Source organism: Lepisma saccharinum, chromosome 16, assembly GCF_977018435.1.
Source record: "Lepisma saccharinum chromosome 16, izLepSacc3.1, whole genome shotgun sequence".
Lineage (NCBI taxonomy): Eukaryota > Metazoa > Arthropoda > Insecta > Zygentoma > Lepismatidae > Lepisma > Lepisma saccharinum.
Window position 1 is genome coordinate 46,038,029 of NC_139244.1, and position 20,330 is coordinate 46,058,358.

General features: G+C 37.8%; 1 long non-coding RNA gene across 1 annotated transcript; it reads right to left on the minus strand.

Annotated features, from left to right (window-relative positions):
- Positions 1 to 1,480: 1,480 nt before the first annotated feature.
- On the minus strand, positions 1,481 to 7,826 carry LOC146000051 (uncharacterized). The gene is made up of 4 exons (XR_014443457.1): positions 7,751 to 7,826; positions 5,469 to 5,611; positions 4,051 to 4,122; positions 1,481 to 1,598 (listed from the first exon to the last, which is right to left on the minus strand). It is a non-coding gene; the product is annotated as an uncharacterized LOC146000051 (long non-coding RNA).
- Between the last annotated feature and the right edge of the window lie 12,504 nt (positions 7,827 to 20,330).

Below are 20,330 nucleotides of genomic sequence, written 5' to 3' on the forward strand. Positions count from 1 at the left end.
TAGAGTGTGTTTTTTCTCCCATAAGGGTGAGTTTTCTCACCCTAGTATAGAGTGTGTTTTTCCTCCCATAAGGGTGAGTTTTCTCACCCTAGTATAGAGTGTGTTTTTCCTCTCATAGGGTGAGTTTTCTCACCCTAGTATAGAGTGTGTTTTTCCTCCCATATGGTGAGTTTTTCTTACCCTAGTATAGAGTGTGTTTTTCCTCCCATACGGTGAGTTTTTCTCACCCTAGTATAGAGTGTGTTTTTCCTCCCATAGGGTGAGTTTGAGGTAAATGATCTTCGTTTAGTATAATAATGCTTACCTTTAACCTTGAAGAATCTGTCAGATCTTTTCTATCTTATCCAACATGAATTCAGAATAAGATAGAGCAATCATAACTTCATTGTAATTTCTTCTCAGATGGCAAATGTATCAAAGTAGAGAAATGCAATGTTAACTCTTGCATTGTATAATATACGACATCACAGGGAAAACAGTGTTTCTTCATTTAATGCGTTCAGATTTTAATGTGATTAATTGTCTCTTTATAAAAAGAATACCATTCAATTCAGCATTAAATTTTGACAAAGCTTAAAAATCTTAGAGGAAACTAGATGCGGCACGCTCACCAAGGTATTCATGTAGAAGAACAAGCCATCCATAAATTACATGAAGCTTGCAAGGAATATTATGTATCGATTTCTAAATCATACAAAAAAGCCGCAACTTGTAATGTACATTCATAGTTTCCAATAAGTCTTTTTTGAGACTTCCACTTGATGCTTAGAAGCCAATTGGGACTGGATATATGTACAGTCACATACACTGCTGGGTTGTAATGATTTAATTGAAAGTCAATGGTGCTGTTACAACCCAGAAGTGTCCTTCAGTGTACAATATAACATGAAGGGGATTGATCTTCAGAAGTCACACCCGTTAATTAAAAAATAACAACTTTTTTGTGTACTGTTTGGAAAGCAACACTCATGCTCACATACATTGCTAGGATAAATAAATGACATACTTAACACAACAAAATACTGTATACTTGTATATCCTTAGATAAATTTTATGTATACGTTGGATGCAAGTATATACATACATGGTAAGGGAATAATCTCTGAAAAATACTACCTTGCCACTAAATGCATACACATTAAGCAATAATTCAACCTTACCTTTCCTTTGCTGTTGGTTCTGCACACTCAGTTCAATGCCACAATCATTACAATGTGAGTGATTTTTGGTGCTTTTAGAACCTATTTCAGTACTTTAATAAATTAATTAGAAACGAAAATGTACATTCTTAAGAAGGCAGAGCAAATTTAGTAGAAGTTATAAATGTTCATATACATAATTTTTAACCACTCTATTTCAAATACACAGCTTAATTTTTTCGCCCCAAAGATTAGGTTGAAGAAATAAAGTTACCAGTTAGCAAAAAATTCAACTTTATTTACAATATTCGTACATTTCATCTTGCAATAATTCAACATAGTTCTCACAATTTTATCCAAAAAAAAGAGGAATGATTTTTCAGTTTCAATTTTACTTCATTGCTAAAAATATGCATGCTGTATTCCTTTAAAATGTCTGTATGGAAAGGCGTCCATGATCTGAAAGGAGAAAAAAATGTAAGAGTAAATAAGAATATAACCAAGAATGCATTTAGGTCAGAATGTGATAATTTAGAATGTACTTATAACATTTATGAGTCTTAATACTTCCCTGAAAAGTATACTAGGGATGTGTGCATACAAAGTGATTCAAGATTGAGTAGCCAGCCTTCGTGGATACGAAAGCATGCTAAAACGCCTGGGGTGTCGAGTTCGAATCCCAGCCTGAGCACAGTTGTTCTTTGTGAGTGTCCATTCATCCATTCCATCATATCATCACTCATCCTCATCTTCGCAATTAGCCCAAAAGTGGCAGAAATGCGAAGAAAAATAAACAAAATCAATCAGTCAAGCTGCTCAATTGATAGATTGAGTTGGTGTTTTAAGTCCACTTTATGCACAATATGGCTAATCGAGACTGGACCTGCGGTTCAAAGTGGGATCCGAACCACTATGTGCCTCCACAGGGTATCGAACCCGGGACCCCTTGATTACAAGGCAACGACCTACCACTGCACCATCGGGGAGGCCCTCAAGCTGATCAGTTTCTACATTGAATGCAGTAGCGCTAAATTGGCAATTTATTTTACACAGCATTTCCCATAATATTTAAAGCTCAGGAGGGGGGTTAAACCCAGTAACCCCCCTTGCGTACGCCAGTGATTGAATGAACAGGTGGAGGGACTAAGATTATGTCACCCTATTATGCAAAGGTAATATAAACATGCATGCTTTTATTTCATAAGCAAGGGCCTATACAAGGAGGGTGATGATGGGGCTATAAGCAGGCAGGAAACAATAGCGAAATGAGGGCTGACTACTGGGCACGTCACAGCATATAACTGGAAATGGCACACTATCTTCAAAATTAAGAAATGACTTTAGGATAATATTTTGTGCTGAAACATCGGTGTCGGGAAATGGAATTGCCATCGCCCATTTCAAGTCACAAAAAGCAGAAGTTGTTATAACATAAATAATGTTTAGAAAGCTTTTATTGAAAAGTTAAAACTTAAAGATAAAACAGAATAACTGTGCATTTCAATACACTAACTGTGTAAAATGTAAAAAAATAAAAAAAATATAATAATAAGGAAAAGTTGTACTTGATATTCATTCATCTAGTAGTCCTCCCAAAGGATTTAATAATAGTAATAATAATAATATAATTTTATTTTTTGTTATAATAGTTATTACTGTAAAATTATTATCATAACCATGATTCTTATTGTTAATATTTGTTCTACCATTAAGTTAAGTCAATGGGTTGCCCCCCAATACACACACACAAACACATTTCTGGTGTCGCCTAAGAGCTCAAACACTACCATTCAATGTTGGTGTGAAAAACAATTTTTTACTAATTTTTGAGTGTTTAGCTTTAGCTTTCTTATGTTTCTGTTAGTTCTGCAGGGTGCGAAATCCTGGGGGGACAGGGGGTTTCCCACCACCAACAATCTTGGCCTCAAAAATCCCCCCACCAAAAATTTCCGGGAGGAAGATTTTTTGTTATAACAAACGAAAGATAAGCAATTACTTTTAATTTCAAATATACTGTACTAAGAATAATATCGAAAACACACACAAATTAGTGTAGTTGTGAGTATTGAATGCTTTCTCTCTCAAGAGATCATTAACAAATCTACACCAATAAGCAAAGTAAAACAAGAATGCAAGAAAATTATAACTATGAAATCTAATTGATTTATATTAACATAAAGCACAAACAAAACAAAAACTTACACATAATGAAAGCACTTCAACTATTTCATAATTTATAACATCTTTAACCAAGTTACTAAAGGAATTATTTGGCTGCTTTACAATATCTGATATGTATAAAAGTAGCAAATTAATTTACTTTTAATAATACACATATGTGGCGGAGGGGGGAATGTAGATTAAGAACTTTCTTCCCCCACCAGTTTTCAATGATTTCGCACCCTGTAGTTCTGTCCTGTCAAAGTGTATGTGTAAACATCATGTAGCGAAAAGGCAAAAAGATTTTATTTATTCTGTACATTATACTAGCATTTAACAGGCACAGTGCCAGAAAGAGAAGTGAGTGGATGCCTCATTCCATCCCTTCACCCAGCAGACAAGAGACACTTACCTTTGACAATTTTAAATATTTTCTATAGAAACAAGACATAGCTATATGAAAGTTCAACTCTCCAAAAATAAAAGCATGGATATGATTCTGTTTTCAAGTAGCAGAAATAAAGTTCTATTGAAAGTTTAGTAGGCTACGAAAGAAATACATAAAGATTATAATTTGTATATTTATGCTAAGGTGCATTTTGGAAATGCATATGCAAAGATTATTAATTACAAAATGAAAGGTGTGTATGTATGGTTCGCACACACAGCATTATATTGTACGTTCCTAGTTCTATTTATGTGATTCTGACATTTTCAGATTACATACAGGTTAATTGATTTATTTACTTACATTTCCATTTACAAAATCAGGATCATCTTCAAACATCAGAGGTGGTTATTTTAGTTAAACAGCATTCAATGTCTGAAACAAGGAATAAATTTAAATTAGATGAATCTTGAAAGTAGCAAAAATTTAACTTCTTCAATACAACAGTTTATTGTACAACTATATTTCTTAATAGAAAGAAAACTATTTGAAGCGTTCCAGTGGATTTAACATATAAAAGTTAATTATCATGCAAAGTTAATATCATTTGGATCCCCCCCAGCAATTTAAATTCTCCTAAGGAATGTCTATACATACAGTGGAAGATTGAATGAAAGACACCCAGAATGATGAAAGTTTAGATACTTTTCAAATGAGATTAATTTCTTTATCTGTGTGTTTTCTTCTACATAACATCTCAAAATGAATTTAATTTCCAAAGACAAAATTTGTATGTAGGCTTTTACAGGGTAACTGATAGCCAATAAATGTAGCATCACAGACCCTCACTTTGCAAGTTGAAAAGAGAAAACAAATAAAATGTAGGAATCACTTACTTCATCCCACATCCACAAGAACACTAAATTGTACACAAGCAGCAATCGATTCTCAGAACTTAAAGATGCTGACACAGAAGTATATTTGCTGTTTGGTCTAGTCAACCATTTTTTTTTTCACTAATCCTCCATGAAATTAATTGTGTAACAAAGATATTAGGAAAGGTATGTAAAGAGTGAGATGCATAAATATTTCCAGGAAAAGTTCAATGATGTTCAATTCCTTAAATACACATGGGACGTCAAAAAATATTGAAAATTATGAACAACTTGCCTGGTAATATTTTAACATCTCGCTGTACACATTGTGTAATTAGTATGCCATATCAATTTCAAAATACTTCTTAAGACAGCCACAACAAAGTTTTACACTCCAGCCTACACTGTGTAACTATTAGTACTGTCCTTCCCAGTGGCGAACACTCCCTTTGAAACAGAAATAACCGAAGCTATGAGACACCCACCCACCCTTTCCTATTTCCAGATTTGTTGTTTGAATTTGTTTTTAAGACCAATTTAATCACAGACTAATAAGGACTGGACCTAAAGTTCAAAGTGAGATCTGAACCATTATGAACCACTACCGAGTATCGAACCTCGGACTCCTTGATACATGTATTTAAGTATGCATGTACTTTTGACACTTAATTTTCTTTTCACACTCACTATGTTGACTATATGTTCAATACTAGCTGACCACCTCTAGCGTGTGCTACACCTGGGTACATATAGTGGTCGCCACTGGTCCTCCCATCTCAGCATATAAGCTTACTTCCTAAGATACCTCTGTCATTTCAAGTTCCTACAGCTTAAAACTTATGAAAATAATGAATAATAAATTCCCTTGAAAAAAGAACAAAATTAGATTTGAACTGCTCTACTTACAGTGCATATCTGTGTAAACCCAACCCATGCAGGATCCTTGAAAAACTGCTCTCAGCAAAGAGTAATGTTCAGTGTAGGTTGGAACTAAGACAAGTGTGTTTGTGGGCATTATCCGTATCCACTGCTCTACGCATGGCACATTCCTGAAAAGGAGTTGAAAATTAAAATGATGCTTAAAATTTTATGTTACACAACCATATTTATGTGTAAAAGAAATCTAAGACAACACTCTAAAAGAAATTCTAGCTGCTGCTTGAAATTGTAAGTTTCCTTAACTTAAATTGTTAATGTTTAGAATCCCCCAAGGACCGAAAATTTGAAGATACTATGGACGCACACTACAGAAAACCTCACGAATATCAGCGTCTGAGTGTGGGAAGGCGATCATTGCTCCCGAAAATTAATGTCATTGTATATTTAACTTTCACGCCCTTCCTTACAATGTGTCTTTTTCTCCTTTAAAAAATTGTGATATTAGCGCAATCGACTACAACGAATGAATGAAGTGAGTTTAAGCAACACCTTACAAATCTTATAAACTCTTACAGAAGCCTGTTTTGTAAATAATATTTTCCATGGAAATTAACTTTACGTCCCACAGTATCCCACTGCATTATTTTGGCCTCTTTACTTAAAAATCAATTACAAATCCCTCTGGGGTACGTTCCGACAGCCAATAACGAAAGATTATGAATTGTGTGCAATAAGTTACTTTACAACTTTAGGAACATCACACACCAAACGAAGGTGTCAGTCGCAGTCAGAATAGTCGACACCAAAGGGGGCTCTAGCCCACCACGAAATATTTTTGGCCCATCTCCTCCTAACACAAATAGCCAACAGTTAAAAATTAGGATTGCTTACAGCATAGCGAGAATCACACAAGGTCAGAAGAACACAAAGAGAGAGGGTGAAAGAGACCGAAAGATACATTGACAGCGAATGACAGAGAACAGAAATAGAAGAAGGAAATGGGAAAGAGAGAAGGAAGCGTAGAAAGATAAAGGGAAAAGTTGAAGAAGAATAACGGAAATGGAAACAGAGGAACCAAGAGAGCAAAGAAAAATTGAAACGTATGAAAAACGGAGAAAGAAATAAAGATGATAGAGAATCCTAGTAGCAGCGATAATTGTAGTACGGTCAACCTTTGTGACGTTGTCCCCCCAAACATACACATATTATTCTGTTTAAAGTATGTCATAAGATTATGTTTTGTTTGTACCGGATTGTATCGCATTTACTTTCGTTTGCAACATTACAGCGTTCGAGTATTCACAAATTGAACTTGGGGTGGGGGCTTCGGGAAGCCCGTACAGTTTTATCCCAGCGCATTTTTTCGATTGTAACGTAACGGTTTGAGAGTAAATTAAATCAAAATTTGAAGTTCCCTCGCCCCCAACTTTAAAATGAAGGACAAAATCATTACGTTTGTGCCAATGAAATAACTAAACTAAACAACTAAAAGCTCCCCATCATGGAGGAAGAAAAAATCAAGCAACTTCTTGGATAGAATTTCGTTTGTGCACTTGAAATTTTATTTTTTATCCTTATAGTTTTCCAGTTATTTTTCTCCAAAAATGGGAGTGGGAAGAACGGAAACGAACTTAAACCATGATTTCTCAGTCTCCGTAACCATAAGCGTAAATTGGCGGGGACAAGGACCCCCAAAATTTTCACATTTGTTAAAATCTTCAAGTTAGGCGACCTGAGGAGCAAAGTAATAAAGAGTAATATTTGTGATTTCGCTAGTTTTTTAGGAAATAATCCCTGGACGCTATTTTTATGAGCTGGAAAATTTTTCGTGACTCTTCCCCTAATCTCCCAAAGTTAAGCCTCAGGTTTCATTCTTCCCCCTCAAAGTAGGCTCCAGGTTACGAGGCTCAAAGATAGGGACACCATGACGAATCTTAGCACGTCGAGCTGCAACGTCAGGGGTCCCGGGTTCGAATCCCGCTTGGGCATGGTTGTTTGCAAATGTCCATTCATCAATTTCATCACTCATCCCCATCTTCTCAAAATTAGCCAAGAGGCACAAACCGCGAAGTAAAATAAAACAAATCAATGAAATCAAATCAAACCATGACGAATGTCAATCCTCGGACGAGGAATATTGAAAGGGCTCACACTGCATGCTAAACAATGTCCTCTCACCGTGTACTGTCATTATTTCGAAATGTGAAACAAATTTTGGTCTAATCATTGCGGATACGACAATCTGAGCATATATGTATAAAGAAAACTTACAGTGTAAAAATATTGAAAACGTTATTGAACTTACTTACCTTTGAATGTTGCTTTCTTATCTTCACTTTCAAATACCCACTCAGCAGACAAACTATTCTGGCCAGTGGCCACCGCACAGACGACCTCACACAATGGCAAAGGCAAGCCTATTCTGGGATGACTTCCTGCTCGTCCCAGACGTCTTTCGATTGGTCCTCACGAAAAGCGCGGGGTATACGACGCGTGACTCGTAACAAAAGACACAGAAAAGTGAATGTCCTTCAAACAAAGCAACGATCTTTGGGGGTGGGGGTGGTTTAGATAACTTTTACACTCTGTTGTTTGTGGGAGGCGCATCCACCGGGAGGGCCATGGGAGCGATCTCCTTTCCCAACTGCCAGTTCTTGGATATGATATTATACCTGATATTTTTGAGACTCAGATTTTGATTTTTTTTTATTTGATTTAGTTTATTTAACTTCGCGTTTTGTGCCTCTTGGCTAATTTGCGAAGATGGGGATGAGTGATGAAATGATGAAATTGATGAATGGACATTCACAAACAACCAAGCCCGAGCGGGATTCGAACCCGGGACCCTTGGCGTCCCAGCGCGATGTGCTAACCACTCGGCCACAGGGTCGGGCTTGAGACTCAGATGTTCCGCCTTTTATCCCCAAATTTAAAAGGCTCGAGAATATTTATAAAATAAGTCAACTTTATGATCAAGATAAGCTAATCGGAAAAGACACTACAGTTTAAATTTGTATTGAATCACTGTGCAATATGCTTCAAAATGAAATCGAACTGAGACCCCTTGAGGGAATAGACTTTTGTGTTCTCTGCGTATTCACTATATTTCTCATATATCCTCATTCAGTTTACATTGTGGCAATAGGAGGTCAATAGGAATTATGATACAATAATAACCACCTATTCCACTCCTCGACCTCTATTCTTGCAAAGGAATTCTCTGTCTTCTAGAACACAAAAAACAGCTTCGTTCCTGTTTACAGTATAATATGTTGTTTATATATAGCAGTGCAAGGGTGTGTTAGAATTGAGGTTCGGTGAGGTGAGGCATTCGAATTAAATTCGCCCCTCCCAACTGTAACTTCTGGATCCGCCACTGGTTTGTGACAATTAAACGCTCTGTGGATACCAAAGTCCTAAGAAAATAAAGGACAGAATTTCTTTCCTCCACAAATTGATTGAGCTGGTTTATTTTATTTCGCTTTTGTGTCACTTTTGGCTAATCGCGAAGATGAGGATCAATTGATGATATGATTAAATTCATGAAGGGACACTCACAAAGAAAACACATCCCCAGGCCTGGATTCGCTGCGCTACCCACTCCGCCATGGAAATTGACTTTCCTTCATAAGGTTAAGTACTTCATAATAATATTAAAGTAGAATATAATATTGTAATTCTCATCCAGAAACAGCCCTATAGAAGGAGGGGGGAGGATAAGGACAGTTGATTCAACTTCAAACTTCCCCAGTACTTATTAGTTAATAGTTGACATTGATACTTTCGAATACACATGATTAGTTGACCAAAAATCTAGATTTTTACCACCTAAAAAACTAATGTGAACATGAGAATGTTATTTTTGTCGCTTTTATATAAAGAAAGGTTCAAACTGCGTTTATTGTGTAATGCTGGCTATTATCAGTTCGTTACAATAATCTGTAATTAAAATTTGTATAATAATAAATGAGTATTTAATGTCTTATTGTTGAAAATATTGTCTTTGCATTTACTGTAGTGTCCTAATATACTGATTGGAACAAAGAACTCCAGAAAATATAACTTATATAGTGGTCGTTACCAAAGAAAATGTACTCTTCCTGCGGGATTTGGAAGCAATAAAAAAAAAAAAGTTCTTCTCAATAAGGGGACCCCCATGGACAGGGTGCAGAGCTGTGGTGAAACGCTCTCGCCACTTGGGGTCCAGGTTCGAGCCTGGGTGAGTGACTGTTGAAATTGCCATTTCCATAAGATAAATTATTTTCCTGTATTTGTACATATTGCCAATGGACATGAGAACTTACGAAAAATAACATTTTTTAAAAAAAATCCAGGTAGTTAATAACAAGCGTTAATGTGAAGATATGAAGGACGTATCACCCAAAATAAAGGTAAAGGTAAAGTGCTCCCCTGTGCATAGCACCACGCCATGAAGGCGTATAGGGGTGTGGGGGTAACGCCCCACACTTTCTTGATCCGGTCGTGAGTGGGGGTGATGTGATCAGCACCACGCCCCTGACCGCCTTTACCCCCCAGGGTTTCCCCCGGGTACCCATGTTATTCGACGCCGGGGCCGCTTCCAACGTTAGAAAAGTTCCCGGTTTGAACCGGCCGGGGATCGAACCCGGGACCTTTAGCATGGTAGTCAGACGCGTTACCGACTGAGCCACTGCGGCCTAAATATCATCCAAAATAGAGTAAGTAACTTCAATTTTTTTTAACTAGTCGTTGAATGCAGGGACTTGCACTACTAATGAAACTGTATTTCAGATAGTGGTAAGCAGGTATAATGCTGTTTTTTTCTTTCTCACTGGCAGGCAGACACGTCATTCGAGGTATTACATATATCGATTGTCTTCGACTGTTGACTAGAACAATAGAATTAAAGCATGGGCGTCGCCAGAAATTTTTAAAGGAAGATCAGCCGTTGGTATAACATTTATTATTATTATGATTATTTTGATTGATTGATTTGATTTATTCTACTTCACTTTTGTGCCACTTTGACTGAAACCGAGCACAATTTAAAATGAAGACAAGACCGAGAGTGACAGCCGTCTGTATCATCGAGACTTATACTGTCCGAAAGCCTTGTATTGTTCAAGGGTTTGGTAAATCGTAGTGTAAATTATTTTTAGAATTCGTTATAATCAAAATTTCTTTAATATGCAAATTGATTTACTTTTTATTTAAAGATGTTTAATTTTCTAAAACTTTCGTTTTTAAGTCCTATTACTAAATGTCTTTAAACATTTTTTATATATTTATCATTGAGATAATCTAAACGAGACCGAAGCTTTTCCTTCGGGAAAGAAAGAGCAACGAGAACGAGTCTGCTTACCGCGACGTCTTGCGAAGAACGAAAGAGGCCAGACAGGTTCCTTCATTCACGACTCTCCCGACTCTCCTCTCAGCTTGTAACCTAAATTAATGTTCCACTTTTATTAATTTTTGTAAAAGTAATCCTATGTTCAATTGCATTGATTCACTTCAGTTCACCATATTTTGAGAAATCTTTCGTGCCAGTGTAATGCAAACTGTCTGTAATAAGTAAGCCGTGACAGAGCACGTTGAATAGTAGACTCCAGGATTTTTCTACAGAATGCTTGACGATCAATTAGTTGGCTTATGAACAGGTCCACACATATATACAAACCAATAATAATAATAATAATCTCTTGATTTAGTAGGCGACGTGCGCGTGGATTACAAGGAAGAGGAATTCTTTATAGGGGTTGTCAGGCCAACAATAAAATTTAAACAGTAATATTAATAACAATAATAATTATCATGCTTATGATTATTATTGTTATAAACTAATTGAAATAAACCAACTTTATTCCAAAAGTATTATCATTACTATTATATTACATAGTAATATGTATATATTATATATCCTCCTTGGGGAGAATTTTCTTCTCGATCCACTTGATAAATGAATTTCCAGCGCAACAGTAACTTGACTGAAATGCATATAGTAATTAAATGTTGTTATTAACTTCTATAATAATAATAACTCGTGACTCTACAGCCCTCGAAGGGCCTTGACCTATCTCCCGGCTGCCAGTCTCCATCCCACAATCCTACCTAGAGGTGTGGAGATCTTCAACCAGTAATGGGGTGACGTGGGGTCAGCACGTCGAACCCCCAGCCGTTATAGGAGATATCCGTGACCGGGTTACACTACTCACTCGTAGCTCCCGAATTTCCTCACGATGGTGGGTTGTTACCGGTCCTATGCACAGGCCGAGAACCCAGAGACTGAACCCAGGCGGACTCGAACCCATGCCGTCGGAGCCCAAAGCACAGCGCCTTAGACCGCACTGCCACGGACGAGGACAATTAACTTTTGTACAATTTTGTTCAAGAAAAATCTTTCAAAGCTAGTTAGAAATTTTAATCACAGCGTTTATCAGCGGAATATAATCATGTACCCGAAATAAAACACTGCTTCGACTTGTAATGTCATTTCCAGGGAAGACTTCAGGTTTGGTGCTTTGACGCGTGACGCGCACAGCAAGGGGTTGCTCGTTACAAAGGAGAGAAAGTCCAGAAACGGAACTTTGGAGGATATTCACGTGTGGTATTCAACACGTCGTTGCAAAATTTATTTGTTGCCACAACTATTTGAAGACAGTGGCTCAGAAAGGGAACCAACTTGCCTCATTCAATGTAGCGTATATTTGGAAGTGAAACAAGAATAACAAATTGGAACTACGTTTATGGTATTATGTGCTCATTGAAATTGATTAGCCTAACCAAAATTTCTTTTGAATACTTAGAAAAGCGGACTAATTTAGAAGCTTTTATGATTTTTGTTTGTGCTGCTCTAAAGATTTCAAAGATATGGATAAGCATTTTAGGTTGTACATTGACTGTGATGTAGGGGGTGGGGGGAAAATAATGAAAGTTGAATGTCTTCTGGGTTGCGGTCCCTTGCAAGGATAAAACGCAAAGTGGGATGAAACATTTCCTACTAGACTATTTTTTGTTGGCGTTACGGCACTTAGGCATACCTTTTGAATAAATGCAAAAGATAGTCGTTGGTGTAGTAAACTACGAAGCAGAGGGTTCTAAGTTCAAATTTTGGGTAAAGGTTAAATATGTCCTTTTCTTTGTCTCATCAGTGTTATCCTCATTGTTACAATTAAACCATTCGTCAAATTGAAAATTGAAGTATTCGTCACATGTCATATTGGTGGCGTACATAAGTTGTTTGGCAGAGAACTTTTAAAAAAAAAGAATTTCAAATGCAGGAGGCATGGGAATTCTAGGAACATGACTATAACACAGGCCCGTAGCCAGGATTTTATTTCGGGGGGGGCTCATCTCTTATCAGCACAGGCGTCGCCAGGAATATTTGCAGAAAGGGGACAGGTCATTGATAAAACTTGATTGGTAGAAAGAATAATGACAACAATAATTATTACCAGTTTACTACGATTATAATTATCATTTTACAATAACAAGTATTATAAGTTATTGAAAATAAATTAATTTTAATCCAAATTATTTGTTATTATTATTATTATTATTGTGTAAATGGAGAAAGACTGCTACTCGATCCACTGTGTATATCCAACACATTGTCCATTTTTTCTTACATTTTGTACAGTTAGTGTACTGAAATTCTTAGTTATTGTATTTTGTTATTAACCGTTACACATTCCGTTAGAAAAAGGCTTTAAAAGTTTTGCAAAATTTTACTCGTAAAGTTTATATTGTATGGCTTGTCACAAAGAAAACTACAATTTTTGAGAACTGGTGGATCAATTTATTCTTTGGATAAAATGATAGAATATAAAAATATAAACTGGTTCCTCTATTATACACTAAACCTTTTTTCGATCTAATGTTTAATCCTGCTAAGTAAAATTAATTACCTCTATGCACTATTTAAATTAGATATTTGTAGGATTTCGGGTGGCTTCAGCCTCCTTAGCCCTCCCTTCCCCTGGCTACGTGCCTCATAACAAGAAGGCATAACCCTTCTCTTATTGTCATAATCCTTTACGATAATACCAGTGAGTTCGGAAATATTAAATTGTTAATTGTGGTGGGGTCACATTTGAAACATTAAGTTTATTTTACATCTCGGCACAGAGAATTATATTAATATAAACATATATTTCCTTTGTTTAAGTGCAGTAAGAAATGTAGCAGCAAATCTAAATCTCAATATGAAATGTGAGAGGAAAAATCATATTTTTCTTTAGGCTCAAATTTTGTTAATTACTGACGTAAAGCAGTGAAATGGTACTTGAAAATATGAAATGACTATTCAAATAGATTATTCCTGAAATTTACATGTAACATACAGGTATTTATTTCGTACATTTTCTAATTATAAAAACATCACAGGGATCTCAAAACTGATAGGTTTATTCCAAGGTCCGTCGACCGCTAGTATCTCCCGCAGGAACAACGTCGACGGACCTTGGGTTTTCGGCCTATTTTGAAAGTATTTCATGAGTTGGTCACTCGAACCAGCGCCACTTGCAGTACAGCGCCTCTGTTGAATATTTAGAGAACTGTTACAGGGTGGTAATTTGTTGGGAAAAGGGTTCAGCAGGTAGACAAATTGCTCGGAGAGCCTGGCAGGGGGTCCAGGACAACAAACGTTGTCATGTCGGCAAAATTCTTTCGCTATGACAAGGCCTGTGAGTGGATTTTCAGTGGGAAAGTTTGTACATGTGGCATCACGGTGCAGCCGAAACTCACCCAAAGAGGTGTATAGGGAAGGTTTTCACGACAGATCTGCACTCACCCTAGGGTAGGGAGGAGAAACTCACTCAAAAGGGTGAGGATTCCGAGTATTCTGACCTTCGAAGCCTCCAAAGAGCGAAACTCACCCCAAACACACCCTTTTTTTTTTGCAGTGTATTTTTCACGGCTATTTCACATTAATCCCATACGATATACTGAGTTATTTTTCGCAATGTTCCAATGAAAGGTAAGAGATTTTGGCTATTCCTTTTTCTTCCGTGATGTTAAATAGATTATATTCGTCACGCGCCTATAACGTTACTAGCTAACATTTGTGAATTGTTCTTTCCTTGTAACGTTAACATCTACCATACTGAATTTATTTACGTTCCTTATGTAGATGGTATGTACCCAACTGCATTTTGTTCCGTTCCGCTACAGTGGTTTACATTTTGTTACATTCCTATGTAACGTTAATTAACCATATTGCCTTTCACTTCATTCCGTTACGGAGGATTGCATTCATTACGTTCCTATGTATACCGTTATTTACTACCATGTTGCATTTCGTTACGTTTTTTTGTAACGCTAGTATATACCATATTGCATTTCGTTACTACGTTCCTTGTAACTTGTAACGGTAGTATATACCATATTGCATATTACGTTATGTTCCAATGTGCTCATTTCGTTCCGTTCCTTTATAACGTTAATATCTACCACAATACATTTTGTTACGTTCCTTGTAACGTCAGTCTATAACATATTGCATTTCGTTACGTTACATGGGTACCAGCAGTGGAACCATACTTTTCCTCCTACAAAATGGAACGTACCGTGTAACGCAAATTGGGTACGTTACGACTCCCTGGACAGAACAGGAAATCATTAACTTTGCCTTCAGAGGCACCACACCTCCTCAGTCCGAGGGGCTGGTGGCCGTTAGAGGGGCGAGTAGCGCCGCGGGAAGGATCTGTTACGTATTTTGGATCCTGCGAAATATTCTAGGTTAGGGAAGGAACCCCCTGCTGTTTCGAGGGAGACAAAAGCAACTACTGACCACCCAGGAATGTCTGGCAAAGAACGCAAGTGTTACGTATGTCAATCAACCTCACATCTGGCGAGTTTCCACAAAGTTGCAAAGAAAGATAACGTTTCGGAGTCAAAAGAACGTTATGGACAGGGCGTGACAGTGAGACGCGCCTGTAATTCGACAATAAAGATGTCAAATAGTAAAATTCAGGAATCTTTCGTTTTTGGAGAAATAAATGGAATTCAGATCCATATGTATATGGTTTGATTTGATTTGATTTAGTTTATTTTACTTCGCGTTTTGTGCCTCTTGGCTAATTTGCGAAGATGGGGATGAGTGATGAAATTGATGAATGGACATTCACAAACAACCAAGCCCGACCGGGATTCGAACCCGGGACCCTTGGCGTCGCAGCGCGATGTGCTAACCACTCGGCCACAGGGTCGGGCCATATGTATATGGATACCGGCGCTAATATTATCCTGCATGGGTTTGTCTTTATTTCGGAAATTGGAAGAAAAGGGGGCGAAATTAAGTCATAGTAAGATGAATGTACAGTTAGCTGAAGGCAGGGGCGTGCCGTGACCTTTCGTGATAGGCAAGCGAAGGGTTAATTTTTCGTTTCGGTAATTATAACAATTTCAAATATAATATAGGCCTACACACATCCCTACTTACAATAATGTGCGTAATGGTGAAGTATCGGTCTTGAGTGTGTGAAGTGCATACATACCGTAAAATCAAATCTTCGCTGCACGGTTTATAAAGAAGAAAAACAGCCTCTCGATATAAACTTGTAAATTTCAACCATGAAGAAAATAATGATTTACTTGATATTTGAGGGCAACTGTAAATTAAATTACGTTCTTTTTTAACCCTGAAAATAATAAACATCCTATTAGCATAAAGTTCCGATCTTAAATCAACGTACGGGTTTCGGTTTCATACTTATTTCTTATAAATAGCATACGACTGGTGATCACTGGCTAACTTCATAATGTAATTTGTTGATTACTATAGAGTCTCAAACATGAAATCGTACCGCGTTAGGTGGTGCTACGGATGCACAGAAAATTCTGGAAGTTAGCAACACTTGTGGCCAGTGTGGACGAATTCATTCCAACACCCTTGCCAAAGACAGATGCGGGCTTTGTGTCGCTTGCCCTCGGTTCTTTTTCTTCGTGAACGGAGACGGACAGTGACCATGCAAGAACTGCATAAGTCACTCGAAAAGCGGGGAGAAAGGCGAGCAGCCCTCTTCTTCTAACGCGGTCAGTCGTGCCGCATCGCCCAGCGTCGTCAAGGGTGCAACCGGGTTATGTTTCAAGCCAAAAGAACAGAAAATAGGGGAAATGAAAATTCTGCAATGTAAATATCTTATAGTAAATAAATTCGATTCTAATGTGTATAAAGGCATTGAAAAACACGAACTTAAGATATCAAAAGTGTTTTAATAAACAACGCTAACGGCGCTTGCCCCGCCTTTCCTTACCGCACGCTTCTGGCTGAAAGGAAAACAACAACTGTGGGACACGTCAGTAGGGATAAAAAGGGAGTTCTGGGTCAGAAAGTGGCGCTTTTTTTTGCAACCTTAACGGAAAATATCGTAAGGCAAACGCGAAAGTGGCGCGCTCGTGTACTTTTCTTAGTCTAACTTAACCTAAAGCAAGAAGCTGGCAACCTTGCTTTAGGCTTGCCTTATGTAGTTCCAGTGCATAAAGCAATGTTGCCAACCTACTGGGCTCTTGCCATAGCCTTTTACGATGGGGGGGGGGGTTCTGGAAAAAAGAAATTGGGAGTTGGCCCACCCCCTTTGACTTAGGACCACCAAAACTTTGGTATATCGACAAGGGTGGGGCATCTAGCAATACCTTTTACTATTTTTATTTATCTCTAACCGTTCTCGAGATATGGCCCACCTCCTGAAATTTCGGGGGTGGGTCATATTAATCGTAGCGCGCTCAAACTTGGTATGGGTATTCTCTACTATCATAAAATGCTTCTTTGAAGTCAAAATCGCGATCTGTTTTGCTCTATCTCTTACCGTTTTCGAGATATTTAAGTTTTTTTATTGAGGAAACCTAAAGGGGGGGGGTAAATTTGGTTCTGTGACGACCTATACCAATTTTGGTAGAGGAATACAGAGGACACCGAGACAATGTTAACGCAAGAAATCGCACGTCCATCCGTTCGAAAGTTACGAAGTCTAGAAATTTTTGGAAGTTGGCCCACCCCTTAACTTAGGACCACCAAACTTGGTATACGTAATCTACATTACGTAAATCGACAAGGGGGTACCTAGCAATACCCCGTAGGGTATTGGCATTTTTGCTCTATCTCTTACTGTTTTCGAGATATTTGAGTTTTTTTATTGAAAATTTTCGGAGGAGGACAGTGGGCGCCATCTGTTAGTAAACAAAGGAACTATCTCGAGCTGGGTGGCGCCGTCAGCACCATCTATGAGAAAACTAGGTGTTTTGTTGGGTATAAAAGGACAAATAGGATCTTACCTGGTATGTTGATTGTGTGTTAGGGAATATTGTAAGTGGTATTGTCTTATATTAGAGCGGTCTTTTGATAATTAACTTATAACTGCACACAGGCTGCCGTAATTAACATAAAATATCCCGCCCCTGTTAAAATATCCCGCCCCTGTTTCTTCTAGCTTGTGCAATGTCAGTTTGGGTAGGATCATAGGGTGAAATGTGATTCTCCTATGATAATATCTGGCTGACTATAGCATATGCGATTACGGAGGACATGGCTGCGCATGTGACTTCTAGGATCAAGCCTATGAAATTGGGGTCCTAGTAAGTTGAAACAAATGGCAGGGATATTTTGCAAAAATTTTCCTTAACATTTTTTATTTCGGATTTTTACAAATAAAAAAAAAATAGGTTAGGAAAATTGTGGCTTCTACAGCTCGACAAGCAGGGGTGCTTTCGCATAAGCTCTTATTAGCCTGTAAGTTGTAATATAACAGCAACAAGCGACCGGTGCTAGAGGTAGATGCTCTTGACATTGTGTTCATGAAAATAAATATTATAGAAGAAATTGACCAAAGTCGGACCCCAACCCTATGTAGGACCCCCACCTGTTCTGATAATATCCACACCTGCAACCTAACAGCGCCACGGGCGATGTTTTTTATATATAGCTGATGACCCTATGTCGGACACCATCGTGTGTCCAATATAGGACCCTTCAAAATAAGAACAGAATCTATGTACTTGTATATATCGGTTATTACACATTAATCTGAGGGGTTGCAAGTTGTAAATATATAAGCAGTAATTAGCCTGCGCTAGAGGCGAATGCTTTTGATATTGTGTTTTCTGATTAGTTAAAAAATGCGCAATGTGATGACTCATATCTTCTGATTGCGCAAGTTATTACGTAATGTGATGACTTATATCTTCTGATTGCGCAACAAATTATGACGTGATATGATGACTCATATCTAACGTGGTCTCTTCTGATCGGTGGAAAAATACGTCATACTTAACGTGGTTTCTTCTGATTGGAGGAAAAATACGTCATAAATAAACCGAGGTTATATAAGGGGGTGCACAGAGCAGTCAGTCAGTCCGCGAGAGCAGCTTCAAGAGTACGGACGTCCTGTCGCAGTGTTCCTCGTAGATTTGCCTTACATGGTGATATTTTCTGTTTGATTTTTAAAAATTGTATACACAGTAGTTGAGTTTTTGTGAGACTGATTGAAGAGTAGTTATTTTTCTTGTAGTGCTTTTTTTGGGGTGTCTATTTGTGCAACACTCAGTACCTAATTGTACAATACTCTGTACCTAATTGTACTGCAATTTATACCTAATTGTACAACATTTTGTACCTAATTGTACAACAGTACGTGTGGATTCGACATCTAAAAAATCATACATTAGCATATCTACATATATAAATAAACACCCCCCAAAAAAATGCGTCCTACGAAGATTTGTATTACATGTAAAAAAAATATTTCCAGTGATCATTATGCACGACATAGTCGTACCTGTGTGCCTGGCAAGCATTTAACAGCAACCGAATTGTGTCCTAAGTGTAACAAACACTTTACAATTGCATATGTCAAAAAGCATATGCCTAATTGCAAGGGTACTGGAGACCCTGTGCTGCAACCATCGACCTCGGTCAAAAGAAAGGCTGAAGCAGATTTTTTTAGCATATTACCATCTGCCAAACGCGTCAAGTCGGCAACAAAAGCAAGCCGGTTTGCTTTTGATCATATATTAGAGGATTTTGATTTTACCTCAGATAGCTTATGTGATGTACGTAGCTTCCTAGAGAGTGTGCGACCCAAGATAATTTCTATCTTAAGTGATGTACTGGCTTTAAACTCTACTAAATTTTATGCATCGCTGGGATGCCAATACAAAAAACCATCTGATGAGGAATACAGCTTTCACCATAATACCAAGCCAAAAATATTGCACTTGGCAGATGCTGCCAACCTCGAGAGTATCTACGATAAATTCTTGGAGAGCTGGTTGCCAAACAGGAAGAACATCAGGCTGAAGGCTCGGGTGGTTCGTTGTGTGGTACTCCGCATAAACTTATATTAAGTCTTAACAAGTTTGTTCCACTGTCTGGGTCTAGTTATGTTCCACTGTTGGCAATAATTGCAGTCAAGAAGGCTGTTCTAAACATCCAGAATAGCGATTCAAAATGTTTTCTTTGGTCGGTGCTGGCAGCGCTGCATCGTATCCACCTGAAAGATAATCCGCGTCGTGTTACCCACTACATACCCTACGAATCAAAATTAGAAAATGCGATGGCTGGGATTACCTACCCAGTTCAATTGTCGGACATAAACAAATTCGAGACCCGTGTACACAACTTACTAAACCTGCAACTAGCTATCAATGTTTACGGCCTTACTAAGAACACAAATATTGTATACCCTATTCGAGTGAGCAACATGGAAGGTGAAGTTGTACAAGAAATCAATTTGCTACTTATCAGGAACGAGACTTGCCATCATTACACGCTTATTCGCTCTCTCTCACGGTTAGTCTCAGATCAAAAAAGCAAGCATAATGATTGTATAGAAGTCTGTCGCAGGTGCTTGTCCACGTTCGATAATCAAAAACCACAAGATTACCAACACATTCAAGGTCTCGATATTGCTGCCCAGA